Here is a 7,694-nt window from a genome sequence, read left to right on the forward strand (position 1 = left end):
CTTTTGAAGGGTGAGGGCCTTGCTAGCCAATGGACTGACCGGAGTTGACCTGGTTCGATGTTGGGTCACCTGGAGGATTATACCTTTGAGCCGCCGGTCCGGCTTAATGTGTGAGTATACTTGTGATGTCAAAGACCCACAACGTTACTGTCCAATCCATCTGGAAGACAAGGAAATCAATGAGATGACCAAGACGCTGCTCAATGAAAGCTTAGAGACCTGCAGCAAAACGGGGCTGAACCCCTTCTGTGCTCTTAACCCGGCTCCAGATGTAAGTGCTTTAAGCCAATTTTTCTGTAACCATTACTTATACTAAACTTCACATTCCTTATCTTTGTTTTCTTCTTTTACAGGCTGACTCTTCTTTCTGGAGTAAGAAGTTGCAAGAAATGCCAGCCAATAAGGCCAGAGACAAAACCAAAGCTTCCAAGAAACTTGCCAAGAAGAAAACAAGTACAACAAAGCTATTTGCACTGAACGATGATGAGTCGGAGGTAGAACTTGATTCCCTTGGCTCCTTTTTTATACATCTTATTGACGTTGACCTCTCTCAGGATGACGCAGAGGCCAGCCAGGGAAATGTTGCAGAGGTAACTAGCATTTCCTTTGACTCAGAGCCTTTGCCAAGACGGAAAGTTCGGCACGTGACCCAGAAAGTAAGGTTTTCTCACCCTTTAGCTTACTTGGATCCAAAAGTTATTTTGAAGAAACACCAACATGAAGCTCGACGTACAACCCGGAATAGTGGAGGGGGAGACCTGGCTTACCCAACATGTCGGCCCCTCACGAACGCCGAGCAGAGGTGCCTCAAAACTCAGACTTCCATTTTCCAAAAGCGAGTCTTATCCGTCAACTGCTTAATCCTTCTGACTCAAATTACCAGGGCACCTCTCACTATTCCTCCAGCGACTCTACTGGGACTCAGATTCCTCTCTTCAAAGTCGCTCCTGTGTGAGAACATTTAATCTCTTTGTTTTTCAGCACTTCATAGATTGATATATTAACATCTTCATATGTCTTACTTCCAGCAGAATAGCCAAACCCATTAAGAAACTGAAGATGAACAAGCCGGCCGAAGACCCCAAGGTTTCTGAGCCGGAGAAACAAACCATATCTGAAGCTTCTCATCAAACTCCTGAGGCTGTTGCTGATGACCCACCACCAGAGACTCACGACGTCACGGTAGATCCAATGGGTGTTGACCCTTCCAGCACTAAGCCGCCCAGTCCCATAAAACCTGCTGAAGAACCTCCTTCGCAACAAACTGTTGAGGATGTCATCGTTACTGGCATTGGCTATGCTGAACCCGGGAACCCCACTATTCTAGCCAAGCATTCTTCCACAGAAGAGTTAACTGAAAAGAGCAAAGCCAGATTTGACGTTGCCAATTACTCACACTTGGGCCTCAGTGAATTGTACTCTGGTTATCTGAGCCATCTGCATACTGGTCATGATCTGGAGGCGGATTTAGTCAAGAAATTCCGCCAGAAATATGAGGTATGAACATCTGTTTCCATTGCATCTATAGTCATCCAGCCCCCTAGTCTTATCCGTAGGAAAATATATATTTGAGTAGGGTTAAGACTTGTACATGTGTTACTGTAATCTCTAAAGTCATAGCCCTCATGAGCCAGCTTATCTTGATAAAGATGATCCAGAGTATTTCCATTATGCAGAAAGAATGCCAGACCATAGCCCTCATGGGCCGGTTTATCTTGATAAGGATCGGCCGGAGCACAAACAATATAATGCAGAAAAGAACTTCCGCATACATTAGCCCCCAAGTGTCAAGTGCTTAGCTTGCAACGTGCTTGAGACTTGTATGTAGATTTTGTCCTAACAAATATGTTTATCATTTGTTTGACTCTTATTTGCAGGATGCTTTAACTCAGGCTGAATCCCAGGTGGTCGATTTAAAGACCAGGCTTGAGCAACAAGAGGCTGAAACATGAGAAGCTGACACCAAGCTTAAGCTTAATATAGAGGAGAGCTCAAAGCTCAAAGCTGGATTCTCCATAGAAAGAACTGCATGGGATAAGGAGAAGGCCACCTTAGTACAAAGAGCAGTGACTGCCGAATCTTCTTTGAAAGAGACTGCTGCAGAATTGACCGGCTTAAAACGCCATATATCACAGATGACGGCTGCTATCATTGGTAAGTCATTTGGGATGTTTTGACCATTTCCAATTTTTAACTTTAATTCACCTGGCTACTTATTTGTGCACTTATTCAACAGGCCCCGGGAGTGCCAACCTTGGCCAGGACATGTTGGTGAAGCTGAAGGCGGTTTACACTTTGGTGGAACAGCTGTACACAGGCACACAACGAATCATAGCAGACATCTCGCACAGTAAACAACCACCTTAACTCATCAGGGAGGTACTGGACAAGCTATCTGTCATGCCCAGAGAATTGAACAGATTAAGCGATCATCAGCTCGAGCTGGTGCCATCATTGCTTTTAGACGGGCCAAAGCATGGTAAGCGGAGTTAGACTCAGAGGAGATGGCCACTGGCTGTCCAAGTCCCAAAAAGGACGGGTCTCCCTTCGATGCTAGTGACTTTACCAAATGTGTAAACGAGATGCGCCATATGGCAAGCAAATTGGTCGAAGAGACTGATTTGTCTAAGTATCAGGCGACTTATACAATGGAGAACGCAAAAGTGAATGAGCCGGCTTACGAGATTGTGGATCTCATTCCTCCAATATGTAAGCGTACTTTTGCTCCTGGTGTTGATCCGTCCACACTTATAGATGATGAAGTTGTCTTCAAAGCTGTAACTGGCATCGACTGGATGATAACCCACAAGTATAGGGGATCACAACAATTTTCGAGGGTAGAGTATTCAACCCAAATTTATAGATTCGACACAAGGGAGCCAATGAATATTCTCAAGTATTAGCAGTTGAGTTGTCAATTAAACCACACCTAAAAGACTTAATATCTGCAGCAAAGTATTTAGTAGCAAAGTAGTATGGAAGTAATGGTAACGGTGGCAAGAGTAACAATAGTAGTTTTGTAGCAATCGTAACAGTAGCAACGGAAAAGTAACTTAGCGAAGATCAATATGTGAAAAGCTCGCACGCAATGGATCAAAGATGGATAATTATGTCAGATGCAATTCCTCATGCAACAGTTATAATATAGGGTGACGCAGAACTAGCTCCAGTTCATCAATGTAATGTAGACATGTATTCCGAATATAGTCATACGTGCTTATGGAAAGAACTTGCATGGCATCTTTTGTCCTACCCTCCCGTGGCAGCAGGGTCCTATTGGAAAGTAAAGGACCCCAAAGCATTAACACTTACTGAATACATGAACTCCTCAAACTACGGTCATCACTGGGAGCGGTCCCTAGTGACAAGCATTAAGCATAGCAAAGTCATAGCAACATCAATCTTGGAACATAGTAGATACTAGGGATCTAACCCTAACAAAACTAACTCAATTACATGGTAAATCTCATCCAACCCATCACTTTCCAGCAAGCCTTTGATGGGATTACTCACGCATGGCGGAGAGCATGACGAAATTGGTGATGGAGGAAGGTTGATGATGACGATGGTGACGGATTCCCCTCTCCGGAGCCCCGAGCAGACTCCAGATCGCCCCCCGATGAGGATTAGAGCTTGGCAGCGGATCCGTATCGTAAAACATGATGATTCCTTCTCTCTGAATTTTTTCTCCCCGAAAGTGAATATATTGAGTTGGAGTTGATGTTGGTGGAGTCCCAGGGGGCCCACGAGGCAGGCGGCGCGCCCCAGGGGTTTGAGCTATGGGAGGATTTTTTTTGGAGGAAGACGAAGTGAGTGGGTGCTGTAATAAGTGGAGGGGGTCCACGTGGGGTCCATGTGGCAGGGGCGTGCCCCAGTGGGCGCCCTGCACCCTCGTGGCCAAATGGTGGGGCCCCCTGGTGTGTTCAGTGCTAGTAATTATTAAATATTCTACAAAAAATCATATTTCATTTTCAGGACATTTGGAGAACTTTTATTTTCGAGGTATTTTTATTGCAAGGATAATTCAGAAAATAGACAGAAATTATTATTTTTTGCTTTATTTAATCTAAATTACAAAATGTAAAAGGAGGGTACACAGAGTTGTGCTTTCTAACTCCATCCATCTCATGCTCATCAAAAGGAATCCACTAACAAGGTTGATCAAGTCTTGTTAACAAACTCTTTCCGAATAACATGAAACCAGAGAATTTTCTAACAACACTAGGTGACCTCAATGGGGATGTGCATGTCCCCATCAATAAGAATATCATATTTCTTCTTGACAGTAGGAAGAGGGAATTCAAAACCTCCAATAGTTATTGTTGAAATTTTTCCAATAGAATTGATACTGTGGACTGGAAGTTGTTTCCTCGGAAAGTTTACTGTATGCTCATTACCATTAACATGAAAAGTGACATTGCCTTTGTTGCAATCAATAACAGCCCTGCAGTATTAAAAAAGGGTCTACCAAGGATAATAGACATGCTATCGTCCTCGGGAATATCAAGAATAACAATCCGTTAAAATAGTAACATTTGCAACCACAACAGGCACATCCTCACAAATACCGACAGGTATAGCAGTTGATTTATCAGCCATTTGCAAATATATTTTAGTAGGTGTCAACTTATTCAAATCAAGTCTACGATATAAAGAGAGAGGCATAACACTAACACCGGCTCCAAGATCACATAAAGAAGTTTTAACATAGTTTCTTTTATTGGAGCATGGTATAGTTGGTACTCCTGGATCTCCTAGTTTCTTAGGTATTCCACCTTTAAAAGTATAATTGGCAAGCATGGTGGAAATTTCAGCTTCCAGTATCTTTACTTTATTTGTAACAATATCTTTCATATACTTAGCATAAGGATTCATTTTAAGCATATCAGTCAAACGCATACGCAAAAAGATAGGTCTAATCATTTCAGTGAAGGCTCAAAATCCTCATCGTCCTTTTTCTTGGATGGTTTAGGAGGAAAAGGCATGGGTTTCTGAACCCATGGTTCTCTTTCTTTACCGTGCTTCCTAGCAACGAAGTCTCTCTTATCATAACATTGATTCTTTGATTGTGGGTTATCAAGATCAACATCAGGTTCAATCTCTACATCATTGCTATTACTAGGTTGAGCATCATCATGAACATCAACATTAACATTATCACTAGGTTCATGTTCATTACCAGATTGTGTTTCAGCATCAGAAATAGAAATATCCTTGGGATTCTCAGGTGTGTCAACAACAGGTTCACTAGGATCATGCAAAGTCCTATGATTTTTATTTTTCTTCTTCTTAGAAGGACTAGGTGCATCAACATTAGTTCTCTGAGAATCTTGCTCAACTCTCGTAGGGTGTCCCTCAGGATACAAAGGTTCCTGAGTCATTCTACCCCCTCTAGTCACAATTCTAACAGCATTATCATTTTCCTTATTAATTAATTCATTGAGCAAATCATCTTGTGCTTTAAGCACTTGTTCTACCTGAGTGGTTACCATAGAAGCATGTTTACTAATAAGTTTAAGGTCACCTTTAACTCTAGAAATATAATCACTCAAGTGTTCAACCAACATAAGCATTGAATTTTTCTTGTTTAACAAGAAAATTATCAAACTCATCCAAGCATTGGCTAGTAGACTTATTACGAGGAATATCACCTTCATCAAATCTATAGAGAGAATTTACCTTTACTACCTGTGTCAGATTATTAAGACCATGTATTTCTTCAATAGGTGGTAAATTCTTAACATCTTCAGCTTTAATACCCTTTTCTTTCATAGATTTCTTTGCCTCTTGCATATCTTCAGGACTGGGAAATAGAATACCCCATTTCTTCGGAGTTGACTTAGGACTTGGTTCAGGAAGTGTCCAATCATTATCATTACTCAATATATTATTCAATTGCAATTCAGCTTGCTCAACAGTTCTTTCCCTGAAAACACAACCAGCACAACTATCCAAGAGGTCTCTAGAAGCATCGGTTAGTCCATTATAAAAGATATTAAGTATTTCATTTTTCCTGAGAGGATGATCGAGCAAAGCATTAAGTAATCGGAGAAGCCTCCCCAAGCTTGTGGGAGACTCTCTTCTTCAATTTGCACAAAATTATATATTTCCCTTAAGGCAGCTTGTTTCTTATGAGCGGGGAAATATTTAGCAGAGAAGTAATAAATCATATCCTGAGGAGTACGCACAAAACCAGGAGCAAGAGAATTAAACCATGTTTTAGCATCACCCTTTAATGAGAACGGAAATAACTTAAGGATATAGTAGAAACAATTTTTTTCCTCATGAGTGAATAGGGTGGCTATATCATTCAATTTAGTAAGATGTGCCACAACAGTTTCAGATTCATAGCCATAAAAAGGACCAGATTCAACCAAAGTAATTAACTCAGGATCAATAGAAAAATGATAATAATTATCAGAAATACAGATAGGTGAAGTAGCAAAAGCAGGGTCATATTTCATTCTAGCATTCAAAGACTTCTCTTTCAGCTTAGCTAACAGTTTCTTAAGATCATATCTATCTTTGCAAGCAAAAAGGTCTCTAGCAGTTTCTTCATCCATAACATAACCCTTAGGCACATCAGATAATTCTTATCTAGGGGGGAGATTCTTCATCATCACTTTCATCAATATTATCTGTTTCAATAATTTTATTCTCTCTAACCCTAGCAAGTTGTTCATCAATAAATTCACCTAATGGCATAGTATTATCAAGTATAGAAGTAGTTTCATCATAAGCATCATGCATAGCAGAAGTGGCTCATCAATAACAGGCGACATATCAGAATCAATAACAAGAGTGGGTGTCGCAAGTTTACTCAAAACAGAAGGAGAATGAAGTGCAGAGCTAGATGGTAGTTCCTTACCTCCCCTCGTAGTTGAGGGAAAAATCTTGGTTCTTTCATCTTTCAAGTTCCTCATAGTGATCAACATATATAAATCCCAAGTGACTCAAAGAATAGAGCTATGCTCCCCGGCAACGGCGACAGAAAATGGTCTTGATAAAACACAAGTATAGGGGATCGCAACAGTTTTCGAGGTTAGAGTATTCAACCCAAATTTGTTGATTTGACACAAGGGGAGCCAAAGAATATTCTCAAGTATTAGCAGTTGAGTTGTCAATTCAACAACACCTGAAAGACTTAATATCTGCAGCAAAGTATTTAGTAACAAAGTAGTGTGGAAGTAACGGTAACGGTGGCAAGAGTAATAGTAGTAGTTTTGTAGCAATCGTAACAGTAGCAACAGAAAAGTAACTTAGCGAAGATCAATATGTGAAAAGCTCGTAGGCAATGGATCAATGATGGATAATTATGTCAGATGCGATTCCTCATGCAACAGTTATAACATAGGGTGACACAAAATTAGCTCCAGTTCATCAATGCAATGTAGGCATGTATTCCGAATATAGTCATACGTGCTTATGGAAAAGAACTTGCATGACTTCTTTTGTCCTACCCTCCCGTGGCAGTGGGGTCCTATTGGAAACTAAGGGATATTAAGGCCTCCTTTTAATAGAGTACCGGACCAAGGCATTACGACTTAGTGAATACATGAACTCCTCAAACTACGGTCATCACCGGGAGCGGTCCCGATTATTGTCACTTCGGGGTTACCGGATCATAACACATAGTAGGTGACTATTGACTTGCAAGATAGGATCAAGACCTCACATATATTCATGAAAACATA

The sequence above is a fragment of the Triticum urartu genome, chromosome 1, assembly GCF_003073215.2.
Source record: "Triticum urartu cultivar G1812 chromosome 1, Tu2.1, whole genome shotgun sequence".
Lineage (NCBI taxonomy): Eukaryota > Viridiplantae > Streptophyta > Magnoliopsida > Poales > Poaceae > Triticum > Triticum urartu.